This window comes from Rhincodon typus, chromosome 20 (genome assembly GCF_021869965.1).
Source record: "Rhincodon typus isolate 14 chromosome 20, sRhiTyp1.1, whole genome shotgun sequence".
In the NCBI taxonomy this organism is placed as follows: domain Eukaryota; kingdom Metazoa; phylum Chordata; class Chondrichthyes; order Orectolobiformes; family Rhincodontidae; genus Rhincodon; species Rhincodon typus.
In genome coordinates, this window is record NC_063351.1 from 23433314 (window position 1) to 23448275 (window position 14962).

General features: G+C 39.9%; 1 protein-coding gene across 3 annotated transcripts in view; it reads right to left on the reverse strand.

Annotated features, from left to right (window-relative positions):
* ptprea (protein tyrosine phosphatase receptor type Ea) overlaps positions 1-14962 on the reverse strand; it is a 214006-nt gene that overhangs the window by 76301 nt on the left and 122743 nt on the right. The window contains exon 1 of one of the 3 annotated variants that reach the window (XM_048609052.1): positions 5832-5905. The exons of the other annotated variants lie outside the window; for them this stretch is intronic. The gene's annotated coding sequence lies outside the window, so the exon portion shown is untranslated. Of the gene's footprint in view, positions 1-5831; positions 5906-14962 lie in introns of those variants that run through there. 3 annotated transcript variants of the gene reach the window in all.

A 14962-nucleotide genomic window follows, 5' to 3' on the forward strand; every position in this document is an offset into this window, starting at 1 on the left:
GAAATCTCCTTGGATGCTTGAACTCAACCCTCAATTCTGTGCCCCTTCCATGTGGGCTGGACCAGAAATGTCTAACTTTTCCACAACAGGTTGGACCAAAGGGTCTGTTTTCATGCTGTATACTCAATGAGTGCCTACATTTTAATACTTAAGTCACTCACAGGGCAAACTTCAAAAAGACGAGGCATTAGAAATTTATTGACTCTGGCTTGTGAGCTATTTGTTGCACAATCATGTCATAAACTATTTGTAACATCTTCAAGTCTGATGAAAGGTTCTGTGTGTAACATCAATATGGCCTGAGTGTTTGCAGTATTTTTAGTTTTTTTTGTCTTTTTTTTATATAATCCTGGTCAATACATGTGCCTTAGATGATCAGATCCCTGAACATATTCGATACTGGAGTTTCATTAGTGAATGCACAGTTGATGACCATGAAATCCAAGGGAGAGATCCATCAGGATTGCAAGGCTCACACTTGGGCTTCTGGTACAGATAAAGGTCATCTCTGTCTCCAAAAATGATCAAAACAGAGATGTGGCTGATCCCTACCTGCAAGCGATGGCCTAATGGTATTATCACCGGACTATTAATCCAGAGACCCAGATAATGTTCTAGGGACCTGGGTTTGAATCCCACCATGGCAGATGGTGGGATTTGAATTCAATAAATATCAGAAATTAACAATCTAACAATGACCATGAATCCATTGCCGATTGTCAGAAAAACCCATCTGGTTCGCCAATGTCCTTTAGGAAGGGAAGCTGCCATCCTTACCTGATCTGGCCTACATGCGACTCCAGACCCATAGCAATGTGGTTGACTCTTAACTGCCCTCTGGACAATAAATGCTGCTTAGCCAGCAACGCCCTCATCCCATGAATGAATAAATAAAAAACACGTGTTATAAAGAAAGTAAGGTCATAGCAGAGTGGAAATGTTAACTCGGGTTCTGTCTCTACTAATGCTGTTGAGTTTCTCCAGCACTTTCTGTTCTTATTTCAAATAACACAGCAGATGGTGGATATCCTACTGAAAGTGCACTTTTTTCCTCCCCATTCTGGCTCTTAAATTTCAAGATCACAATGTTTTTGCCCTGAAACTGAATAACCAAATTTTAAATTAGAGGATCCTTTGGAAGGATATTCTGCAGTCTTCACTGCACAGGTTTGGAGGTGACTGAAAGTGGGAGTGGCACATAAAAGAATCTGCCTTTGGGCAGCTGCGACATTTGACCTACTAAAATACTGCACTACATGTCATGACTGTTGACACACAATTTCCATGCATCAAAAAAGACCCAGGATATTGGTGTCAAGCAGACACAAATAAAAATGTCTGATCATAAACTCCAAAGCACTACACTATCTATAAAACCTATCTTTTGTCACCGGACCCAAAACGTTGACTGTGATATTTACTTCACTGATGCTGCCAGATCTGCTGAACTTTTCCAGCAACTTCTGTTTTTAAATCCATCTTTTTATTGGTTTAGGAGTTCCTTGATATAGATATTTATCTGGAAGCAGTCTTTTTGACTAGTTTGAATCACTTCCAAAGTACAGCAATGCTTAGGCCATTATAATGGCCAGAACCTTGATATAAATAGATATTTTAAGGAAATGGCAGAAAGGATTGGTTTTAATCATGCATGCTGATACTATGCTGAGTGAGCTGATTCTCAGAATGCTTATGACACAATAGGAGGGACCATTAGCTGCCATCTGTTATAATACCGGATACAGGATAAATTCCAAATATCATTGGACTAGTCATGAGAAACCTCTGCATGCAAACTTTTTAAAAAAAAATACAGTAATGCAACATTGTGGTCTGAGGCTGAAAATGATGAAATATATCAAAAGTTATATATTTAATTTTAGTTAAAGAAAAATAATTTGCTTTAAGTCCATGTACGTATAAAGCAATTACAATGAGTTGAAAATAAAGCTCAAAAAAAGGATTTCACAGGCTATTTAAGTCCAGGGCATTAAAATGCTGTACAGGACAGTTTCCCTTTAAGTCTGAACATTCTTCACACCATTCAGCAGAGGGAGCTCCTCTAATGCTGTGGTTCAGGCTGAAGTAGCCTATATACAGAATGGGAGATTGACTCACATCAGACACTTCAGTATAATGGTAATATTCTAGACTTTCAATCTTCCAAACACTAGACAACTACACAGATGAGCTGGTATCCAATGCAGATAAGGTTTTTATTTTATATATTTTTAAAATTTTATATTTATATATATTTTTTATTTTTTAATATTTATTCTATTTTATATATTTTTTATATTTTATAGATAAGGTTTTCTCTCAGTTTCATCTCGTGGCTCAGCTCCACCACACTGTTTCGAACATGCTTCAATTAATATGGTTACTGCAGGTACAGATTTGCTTCCAATGTTATTACGGTATAGTTTTAAATAAAAGTTCATTTTAATATGCATTTTAACAATTCTAGAAATTAATGATAATTTGCAAAAACCAATGCCATCTTATTATGATTCAAGGCAACTAATCATTCCTTACCAATTACTGAATGATATATGATTGTTACGAGTTCTTTAGTAGTAAAGGACATTACTTTTATGCACAATCTACAAAACTGGATGTTTTAAATGATCAGTATAGTAGACTGAAATTAAAATATTGCTCCATTCATGGATCAGTGTGCAAATTTGACTGTTCACAATAAAAACAACATTAACATAACAGCTAAATGATAATATGGCTCTCCACTATTTGGTGCAGCATTTTTTTTTCTTCTAATACAAATTACTGAAACAATTTGCAATGGCTTAAAACTCTCAGAAGAATAAAAAGCAGAAAGAAATCTATGGGCTAAATCTTCCCAGTTCATGAATGACATTGTGGTTGGCAAATTAGTTGAGAAAACACAGAGAAATTGGAAAACTGAGATTCTCAATATGAAGAAATAAAAGTCTGATTCTACAATGAATTTCTAAGCAGTGAGACTGAGCAGCAAGAGGCCTATTTAAATTCATTAGTTTGCTATTATTACCTAATCTCCCAACTAGGTGGCGATAATTCCCAAGAGGAAAGTCAGGATGGGTACCTGGTGGTTTCAGCTTGCTGTTTACTCATCTGGGCCTCCATATTGGATAGCAATTCCTAACGTCTCAGGGCACATTCCTTCAGCAGTGACTATCGGAATTGCCTGATTACAAAGATTGGCAATGAACATGTACGTGACTCACCACACCCTGATGCTGTCTCTTTCTGACTTAATCCAAATATAGTGTTGCACTTTGGATCACACCCTTGTAATGCTGCTGCCAGGACATATTGTACACATTTCATAGGACGAGCACTGTCTCGTAGATACAACCAACGTGTATGTCAGGGCCCCTTGCTTGCTCGCTTAGCACCCATTCACTTTGCACCTACTTCTCTGCTCACGGAATCTCTGCCTTACTTAGCCTAGCCCATTTGCACGTTGGCCCCTCAGCCAGAGTTTAAAGCCTCACTGTACCTCTGCATCACCTTGCCTTATAATGCAGACACAGAGGCCAATCAGCTTGTCATGATTGCCAGCAGTGGTCAGACAAGGAGATGCAAATCTTGCTGTACAGGATTATGCAACATCAGTCTCACATCTGTCCCACGTGCCAGCAGCATACACAGCACACATACTGCATGTACTTCAAGCAAATGGCCAGGTCTCCAAGGCTGAGAGCAGTAGTCCTCAGTCAAGGGGGTCAACCTTTCAGTCAGAGGGTCCTGGGACAGTAACTCGGCGCCAGCCCCTGCTCTCAGTCCACAGGCTTGGGCAAGGCCAGTCGACTATTAGGGCAGTCAGCGTTGGAGGTCCTTACCTCTACTATCTGGGATGTTGGCCATCCTGCAGATCCAGTGCAACCAGTCTGTAGAGTAACAGCAGGTCTGTCAGGAAGCTGCACAGAGTCAGTCAAAGATGCATTGATTTATCAGTCGGGGCTGTCTGTCCATGTTAGTCGGGGTTGGGGCCATGGTCAGTCTGGGGTGAGCTTAATGAAAGGTGGGGGTGACAAGGGCATGTCAGTGGTATTAGGGACCATAGCTACGGTAGGAAAAGTGGCAAAGTCAGTTATGGAAGCAGCATGCTGGGATGTAGAGGGAACAATAATTATAAAGGGGGGAAATTCAGCATATAAGGTTGGGGGAGGTGGGAAGATGGTGGAGCATTGGAAGACATGGGTTACTGACTTATGCAAGGGGACAACGCAGCATGATGGTTGGCATGACTAAACTGTAATGGGGCGCAAGAGATAATGTTGGGAGATTAAGTTATAAATCAATTACCTATGGGGGAACCATGTGGAAGCTCAGTATTGATGGGCTCAACAGAAAACTCAGGAGTCCCCTTGATTACCAGGCTCAGCCTGAAACTTACCATGCCAAGTATGATCTCTGTTCACTTCCATAGTCATGTTAATTGTAAATGTGCACTGCAAATGGAAAATGGCTGCAACCGCAACTGGAGTGGGTTAACTTGGTGATTTTTTTCCTGAGGATGTGGGCACTATTTGGGAGCAACGTGAGGCTCTTCAAAGGACAACTGCTTTAATGTGGCACTTGCACAGTGCAGGTTGAAGACACCCATCATCATAGTACCCTGAATGTGAAGCACATGCTGTGTACATCTGTGTGAGATACAAAACCTGCTCACAAGCAATCCTGACAATCTCACTGCAGATCGAGGATAGCCATCTCTGTGAAGCCGAAGTCATCAGAGGTAAACATAAAGGTAGCACCTTGTGGGCCACAATTCACGAAGACAATCCAAAACTTTGTAGGCTGCACAGGGCGTAGAGTTGATTCCTCTCACCTTGAACTATAAATATTTGCCAATATGCTTTAATATGTAATGCTTCTTTTCTTGGATAATCTGGGGTGTGGGCGGATAAGGTATCAGTAATGATACAGCACTTACAACCTCCCTCTCTATGTGTGATATGGCCTGTGCTGTATTCATCAGAATGAGGTTCCAATGTCACAGACCCATGTGGAGACATTCCAGGACCCTCCTTGTCAGAATCCTCCATGTCCGACTGCTTGGAGGGGTATGAGAAGCTGTCAGGGCCTGGATGTCCGACAAGGATATACTGGGAGAAATTGACTTCTGTCTGGAACCACAAGTCCCTGACTGAGGCTGAGTGCAGATACAACACAGCACATTTGTTCCACCAGGGCCATCATGGAGCAGATGACAGGCCTGCTGAACATGAGGTTCCAATGCTTGGATCAGTCTATGTGGGGGAGGGGGGATGCTTGAAGGGCAGGCAAAAAGGAGATGCAATGGATGCTGAAGAGTTGGGAGGGCAGCAGCAGTCTTCCAAGGAGGAGATGAGGACTTTGGGAATGAGAAGCATCACCTTTATCATGATAGAGCAGTGCTGCCCTAGGCGCCAGGCACAAGGAACTAGACAGGACTTCATTTACACCCGGTTCCAATAGATATCAGCTGGTGCAGTGATCACTCATTGACTGTAAATTTGTTGTTCAGCAAAAGGAGAACAGTTCCCATCTGTTCCCAGAAACAAATAAAGCTTTTGTTTGTTTATTTCATTGCATTTGCAATTGTTGAATCAAGTTGAATGTTTTCAGCTGTTGGGAGACTTTCATGTGATAGTCCAGCATTGAACAATAGGATGCTGTCAAGCTATACTGGAAATCAGGGAAAGAACAGTACACCCTTAGTCAGGATTTTAAACTGGGGTGACACTAAGGATGGATAACGTGTGTAGCTTAGTTCTTAAATAGCAATACATTTAAGAATGTACACTTGTATTTACAATTAAGTGTCAGCTATGCCACCTACTTACCCATAGAAGTACTTTTTTATTTCTCCTCCCACTACACACACTGTGAAGGGTACCTCTGGAGCAGCAACGCTCGACCTGGTGCACAACTGAGTTATATAAAGTGGTGCTGGCTCAGGGAATTCCAGGAAGTCTCCGCAATGGAGAGCACTTTCACCTGTGGCAAAAGGGAACACCGCATAAAGGCAACGGCCCATTATCAACAGACTATTAATCTAGAAACTCAACCAATGTTCTGGAGACCTGGGTTCGAATCCCGCCATGGCAGATGAAAAATCTGGAAGAAAGAATCTATTGATGACCGTGAAACCATTGCCGATTGCCGGAAAAAAAACTATCACACTAATGTCCTTCCGGGAAGGAAATCTGCATCCTCACCTGGTCTGGCCTACACGTGACTCCAGACCCACAGCAATGTGGTTGACCCTCAACTGCCCTCTGAAAATGGCTGAGCAAGTCACTCAGTTCCAGGGTAGCTAGGGATGGGGACAATAAATGCTGGTCAGCCTGTGATGCCCATGCCCATTGAGTGATTTTTTTAAAAAAGTGGGATGACATAGAAGTGTGGCGCATACTGAGACAAGTGGCAGAGAACAGCATAAGAAAACTCATTGGAGCTCACAAAGAGAAATTCTCTTTAAACTCCTAAAAATTGACACTTTTGAATATTTATTCCTACATATTAATCAAACAACAAAATGTTTGAGGGCATGCTGAAGCAATGAAGGTATTTTTACATTGTAATGAAGAACAACAAAAAATGAACGAAGAGTTCAATGGGATAGTATTTAGAATACATTCATGAAGTAGATGTGGTATGATGTCCAAAAATACAGATGATTTTTAATCTGATTTAATAGGGGCCATTTAATATTTAGAAGCATAGCAAATAGGTGCAGGAGTAGGCCATTCGGCCCTTCGAGCTAGCACCACCATTGCTGATCACTCAATCGCAGTATCCTATTCCTGCCTTCTCCCCATGCCCCTTGATCTCTTTAGCCACAAGGGCCACGTTCAGCTCCCTCTTGACTATTTCTAATGCACTGGCTCCAACAGCTTCCTGTGGGAAAGAATTCCACAGATTCACAACTCTGAATGAAGAAATTCTTCCTCATCTCAGTCCAGAATGGCTTATCCCTTATTCTTAGACTGTGTAACCCCTAGTTCTGGACTTCCCCAACATTGGGAACATTATATGTTTCTATGAGATCTCCCTCATTCTTCTAAATTACAGCGAATACAAGCCTAGTCGATCCAGTCTTTCCTCATGTGTCAGTCCTGCCATCCCAGGAATCAGTCTGGTGAACCTTCACTGGACTCCCTCAATAGCAAGAATGTCCTTTCTCAGTCGAAGATTAAACATATTTGGGATTACAAACATTGTAAAGTTCTATTTTAATTATTTGCCTGTTTTTAGCTATCCTGTAACAACTTTATACTGAAGTAGTGTTCAGTAGAGTCTGAGTCACTGTATTGCAGCTTTCTAAGATTTTTCTTCAGTTGATTGTGTTTCTGTGGGTTGATGTTATTTCTTAGTTATATTGTTGACCTTTGGAAATACACCAGAGAGCACATTTTTGAAGCTTTCTTCTGGTTTAGCCTCAGTGATTACAAGTACCTTTTCACACTGGCCCATTATGATTTTGCCAAGTTCATTGAATGAGGTACCCAGGAATAAAATGGGTGAGGTGCCCTCTTGCTGCCCTCTAATTGGTTATACCACTGGGCTGGGAGGAAATCTAGCAGTTTGTTTGTTCTTAGGTCCAGGCGATAAGTCATTCAATGTTTAAACAGTATATCTATAAAAAATTTTTGTTACAGAAAATAATTCTCTTGTTCTTTACTTTTTAAAATTATCAACAGAGGCTGAAGAAACAGTGAGGTAGAGTTTGATTCTTAAAGGACATAGTGAAATGGTCTTTATGTGCTAAACTGCAACTAAGAAATCAAATGAGTGTTGTTAAACTTCCCCTCCCTCCTCAAGTCCACAGTTAAAATAATCTCACTTCCGTTTCCTGCTCAGTCTCACGTTCCAATTTAAACAAAACACAGATAAAAAAAACTGAATGCGCTATCATTTAAAAAAAGCATTGGACTGGCTCAAGTGGTAAGATTGAACTGCTTTTCCGACCACTAGTACTAGTTGTTCCCTTCACATACCTTATTTGAACACTTGTTGATTCATATGTCACAGTGAGCTGTTTATTTTGTTGGAGCTATCAAAATAGTCAGAGGGACATTATGGCACAACAGGAGGCCATTTAGCTTATTGAAAGCAAGATGAGTATCAACATTTGGATCAAAATGATGTCACCCTTCCAAGTAAGTGCCACAACACTTTTGATAACAATGTACATTCATTGTATAAAATGGTAAAATAAAACATGTCCTGTTCCAAAAGACATGGTCAGCATCACTGTGATAACAAGCAAGAATGGCCAGGGAAGGTAGAATCTACAGTTATGAATAAGACTGATGTTTAGGGTTCATTTTTGCTATCCCCAAGTGATTGCATCATCCACGCTTGTTAAGTGAGTTTGATGCTGCTCTTTTTGTTTTTTCTTTCTCCTCAGTTTTGAGGTTGCTTAATGGAGCAAATCATATTTTTCCAATGTATCCCCCTACCCAGCCAAAAACCTCACAAATCTCTGGCTCACTCTGTATCATCAGAAATTGTCACCTACTTCCTCATGGAGTCATACAGTCATAAAGCATGGAAACAGACCCTTCAGTCCAACCAGACCATGCGAAACATAATCTCAAAATAACTAGTCCCAGCTGCCTGTTCCTGGCCCATATCCCTCCAAACCTTTCCTATTCATATACTTATCCAAATGCCTTTCAAACGTTTTTGTACCCGCATCCACTACTACCTCTGGAAGTTCATTCCACACATAGATCACCCTCTGTGTAAAAAATTTGCCCCTCATATCTTTTTTTTAATTCTTTCTCCTCTCACCTTAAAAATGCCCCCCAGTCTTGAAATCCCCCATTGTAGGGAAAAGGCAATTACCATTACCTCTCTTTAATAAACTTTATTTAATAAACTTCTATGAGGTCGCTCTCAACCTCCTACACTTTAATGGAAAAACGTCCAGCCAATCCAGCCTTTCTTTATAATTCTAACTTTTCATTCCTGGCAACATCCTGGTAAATCACTTCTGAGCCCTCTCCAGCTTAATAATATCCTTCCTATAATTGGGTGACCAGAACTGGACACAGTATTCCAGAAGAGGCTTCACGTCCATCACTTAATTTGGACAGTACAACTAATAATTACTCAGCTCAAACATTAAGGTCCAGAGATGCAATGAAAACTCAGAAGATGCCACAGGGCTAATTGTTCTCTGCATTATTCCCAAACAGTGCTTGGAAAACAAATTCAATGCAGGAAAAAATGGCCACTAATCTTTAGCTCCTAAATAATCCAGCAAATGGGTGACTTTGGAGATAACAAGAACTGCTGATGCTGGAGTCAGAGTCAACATAGTGTGGAGCTGGAGAAACATAGCAGGTCAGGCAGTATCAGAGGACCAGGAAAGTCGACATTTTGGGTTTATACCCTTCATCAGGTCTTCTATTGCCTCTCTAATATCAGCCCCTGACTGAGTGGAAGCAGCAATGTAAGGAATGTGTAGAGGAGAGTTTAGAGACCCCCTAAATGCTGCTTTTGTCTCATGATACCAGTTGCAATTTGGGGCAAACTGATCTTGGCAAAAGTTGCCACTACTGATACTAGATATGTTGTTTTGATACTTTCTGTCTGCAGACATGGACTAGCATTGCCAATAAAGGCCTTTTCAAATAACTATGCTACTACTGCTTCCAGTGTTGTTGCAGCATTTTATTTGTTTTTTATTCTTAGGGATGGGGGCTATGTTAAGCGCTGTGATATCTACCCTTTTGAGATAAGGCTTATACAGATGAAAGCAGAAACAATAAGCCTCGTTAAAAATTGCTCAGTTAGTTTTTCTGGGCATTTCCTGAGTGACTAACAACTGTGTAAGTGACATTATTCCTTCTCTATGCCAACTAGAATAAAGCTATCACATCTGTATCGTTATTCACTGCATCCAGTTATCCTGTTTCTCCAACTCCTACTTGGCACAATAGTGCCATCCCTTTACCAGCTCCCAGCCACAAACTGCAGCATGTTCAGGCAGCTGCTTATGATACTATTATGATATCAGCCATGTCACAGCTGTAAAAGTTCAATAGCATGGAGTCCCTTGATTCAGCTTTTGAAACATACAAATTAAATTGCAAGCAAGGCTCACGTCATTGAAGGTTGGTCTGATTAACATCCCATTACTTTTTAAGAAAATTCAGATCTTCAGGATCATCTGGTGGTTCCATTGACCCTAACTTTAAAAACGCTGCTGCTCCCCCTACCACTCATTCAGCACTGCAACTTCTCCAAAGGCCTCCATTAAAAGGGCTTCCAACAGCACCTGAAACCTGACATCTCCGTAAGGGTCAGCAGGAAATCTTACTATCAACCAGCAACCCAAGTATACTGCATTTCCGAGATAGTAGGAACTGCAGATGCTGGAGAATCCGAGACAACAAGGTGCAGGGCTGGATGAACACAGCAGGCCAAGCAGCATCATAGGAGCAGAGAGGCTATACTGCATTTCCAGTGTGTTCAATCTGCATTGCCCCTCATCCTAGCTGGGAGAGGAAAGTAGGCCTTCATGTCTCCTGTGGAGTCTCCAGTCAATAAAATTTGAAGAAAATGCTGTAGTATAGAAGTCATATCATGAGGTTGTTGACTTGCTAGCCGAGCTGGTTTGTTTTTATTCAAAAACAAACCAGCCCGGCAAGCAAGTCAACAATCTCATCCACAACCCGAGCAACAGATCTTTACCAATACTTTAAAGGTCACATCATGTATAACATTGCTAATCTCCATTTACAATTCTTCACAACCCAATGCAGTTTTCTAATCTGAAATTCTGACAACAACACAAGACTTTGGGGGCAAGTTGGGTTTTTATCCATGTTTAAATGATCTACAGCTACATTATCCCCAATGACAGGGCATTGAGCGCTGATCCAGCCAGTAACACCCACATCCTATGAGTGAATAAAGCACATGTTAAACAAATATGAGTGAGATAGCATCATTTTAGATCATTTTTTTGATTATGCCCTCTTCCAGAGTTGTATTTAACAATATCGTACATATCAATTTGACTGGGGAGCAGATAATATCCAATGCAATGGGAAATAAACCCTGTTGCAATTCCAAGAGAAATGAAAATATAGCAAGATGATTGAGCACCAGTAATGAACAATGACTTTGTTTCTTTCAGCCTGTCTCACATTTTCTTGTGAAAGATCACTTTGTCCTCGAGAATTGTTTGCCAACCGTACGTTATTATTTTATGCAATGTTAACACTTTTTGGCGTGTTCCAGACTGTAACTTGTCTTTTGAATCTGAACCTCCCAATGATGTTAATGAAGTTTCTGTCATTTTACTGATGCAGTGGTCTAAGTTTCTACCTTGATTTCTTTTTCACCTCGCGTCCTTTCACATCTTTCAGCCACATGTTTTGTCACCTCATTGAGAGTTAATAGCAGTGGCTTACATTCATAAATTAGAACACAAGCGCACTTATTGATCTAGAAAATACACATTTGGAAACACATTTAAAGTATAAGCATCAAGAATGGTGAATAATGAACCAAACAAAGATAAGTAGCTTCATGAAATTTCATTGGATTAATGGCTAAGGAATAATTAAGGGTGGCAACAAGTTTTGAAACAAATTTTGAACTTGCAAAGTATTTGCAGATGCCAGTACAATCACTTGTGGAGGAATTGTAAAATTTTGTTATAAATGCTGAGAAAAACTGTGAATTGTATTCATTCCAACAATGATCTTGATTAAAGTTAACTAGAACAGGGCAGTGCTCAGTTGATCTCTGAAACAATACATTGGGCAGAGTCATGGTGAGGTGTTTGGGGTCTTGCCCTCTGGACGTACACAGAAACAAACATCAACTGCGCCTGGAGGACCATCAACTCGGTGAAAGATGCTCTTTAGGTCTGCCCGAAACTTGTCGGTCATCCAGAACAAAGAGCTGACCTTGACTGAGTGTTGTAGACTGGCACATTCCAAGGTCCAGGATGTGCTGAGGAACACACGAAAGCTGGGGTAGCTGCCGCCAATATGCAGTGGGGAAAGACTAAGTCTTTCTGCCAAAGTTAATTCAGGGTGTGTTCAGTTATCGAACCCTCCTGGTGCTTCAAATGCATCTAAATATAGTCTGGATCAAGTAAGGATGCCTTTACTTTGTTTGGATAGAGCCAAACTCCAATGTTTGTTTGTTTTCCTTGATATGCTACTGTACAGAACTGAACTGCGTTTGTGCCTCTGTGTGTGTGTGTGTGTGTGTGTACATATATAGATTTTTTTTATGAATAAAGTATATTTTGAAATTAATGAAAGCAAGTAACCAGCACTGCCTTTTCTAAGGAAGGCCCACTGAACCACACATCAGTTGGTGTGGTTGGAAATAGGAGCAGGGAATGGCTCCCAATTGGCAGATCCCTGCATTATTATCAGGCCTTCAATTAGTAACAAACTGCTTTCGATCATGGACTACCCAGCCCCGCACCTGTGAGGTGACAAGCTGCCTGCAGGGTAGCACCAAACATGAATGTTGCATAGTGACAGGCCTAACTACAGCCTGGTGTTGGCTTGTGGCCCTTAAATGAACCTTAGCTGTCCTCAATTGGCCACTCAAGGGCATCAAGAGGGATGGGATAGATAGATTGAAGGTGAACCTTCTGTCCAGAACTTCATTCATGACCCTAATTAAGTGCTATTCCCACCTCCAGGAGCAGAAGATTCTACACATTGTGAGGTACTAATGGGTGGCTGACACATGTAGAACCTGATCAGCACCAACAAAAAAGCAAGAGGCAAAATACAAAATTAGAAGTTAAAATCCAATTGAATATGACTGGCCATTGGTCTAAATCTAGTCTCCATTCAAAAAATGAATACTCTCAATGGTTTCAGTGTTACAGGATGCTGGAAACTGGAGGATCAGAAACAGTATGAAAGAATATCAACCACAATCAAACTGAATGCTTCCATTTGTCATTCTGTAAAACTATTTCGCAAGTCTCATGCTACACACATATTCAAGATCTCACCTATAAATGGACTAATAGATTTTTATAAACAATATATGTATACACATATAGGCAGGAGGGGAAAAACAGAGAGAGCGAGAGATGCACACAATATGTCATGCAGTAAAATGTACATAAATGTGTAATGTTACTGCATGCTGGTTACATTTGCCAGTCAATTAAGTTTACTTTAACAGCTGTAAATACCTTTAGATATATTTGTATACAGTTGCTAATCTGAAAGTAATTAATTGTGTGTGAAGAGCTCCAAGACATTCCTGCATATCATGATAAGGATTTTACGTGAATTCGAGTCTCTCCTTTCTACACTCAGATTACTAGCTTCATATAAATCATTAACCTACCCAGAAATCTTTTAAAAAGTGTAAGGAATTAAAATTGATTTTTGTCCCAGAATCTGCTAAAAGTATTGGTTCCTGCTGAGATAGTTCCAGAGCTATTCGCAGCTCTCTGGGATCTCACATAAACAGCTATTCCTTCCCTGTGAGTTTAGGGATGTACACAAGAAAATTCTCCAAATATGGTAATTATCAGAGCCATGCACAGGATCTTAAGGTAGTACTCAGTTGTGGGAATGATGATTAACATCTTTGTTTCCCCCTTTACAAAGGCACCGAGTCTTAAATTAGGCACTTAATTGTCTCAGTAATGTGGAGGAAGAATTTTACTGATTGTGTCCCATTATTCAATGTTATTGCAATGAGGCTATATCGTATTTAACTAGAAGAGCAAAGAGAGGAACTCTGTAAATATCTTTAGCTGTTTGTTGTTCATAAGTGTTAAGAAATTGCATAGAAATCATTTATTAAAATATACACTAGTGAATAAATTAGAATATATCTAAATCAGACTCGGTAGCAAGGCTTGGATTACATGCATCCGTTTTATATAATTATGCAAAAGATACTGTGAACTCAGGTTCACAGTACATCAAAATGACAAATGCATGCCTTTTCCTGCAGCATCTTGCATCTTCTAAACCAAAGGAGGAATGTTAAGAGTATGGAGGGAATGCAACAATTTTTTCCCAGACTGATTCTTGGGATGGCAAGCATATGAAGAGAGACTGGATTGGTTGGGACTATATTCACTAGAATTTAGAAGAATAAGCAGGACCTCGTAGAGAAGACTAAATGCAGAAAGAACATTCCCAAGGAACCTAGAAACAGGGCTCACAGTTTAGGGAAACAGGGTAGGCCATTTAGGACTGAGACAAGGAGAAATTTCTTCACCCAGAGATAGGTGAGCCTGTGGAATTCTCTGCCACATAACAAGGCTGAGGCCAAAACATTGAATGTTTTCATGAAGGGGATAGTTACAGTTCTCTGGGTTAAAGGGATCAAAGGTTATAAAGAGAAAGTAGGAATGTTACCATAAACATTAAAATCCCCACCTTAATGAGCAGAATATTCTATGTTGCTATATGAAAAGCACAATAGGATGAGAATATAATGTGCTTGGAATGAGAAAAAGTCATTTAATCAATCAGATTTATTGCTTTTACTCAGTTTCTTGACAGAATTGACTGATTTGGTATAAAGTTCCAGGAAAATGAAATGATGTGAAATCACCCTAAAATTTCTGAAGTTAACAGAATAACCCTCAAGCTAGCAATTCAACTGCAGTGCAAAAATTACCTCCCTACTATTGCAATAATATTTGAACCATTCATTCTGAAGTGCTTGGCTGTACTTTAATCCCATTCTTAACCAAATATTTATCAATATTTTATTTGAAAGAGAGTTACCAGTTGCTATTGTTTTAAACCCTGAAACTATTTTAAACTTACATCACTTGTATTCTTAACCAAATATTTATCAATATTTTATTTGAAAGAGAGTTGTGAGTCACTATTGTTTTTAACCCTAAAACTATTTTAAACTTTCATCACTTATATTCTTAACCAAATATTTATCAATATTTTATTTGGAAGACAGTTACCAGTCACTATTGTTTTTAACCCTA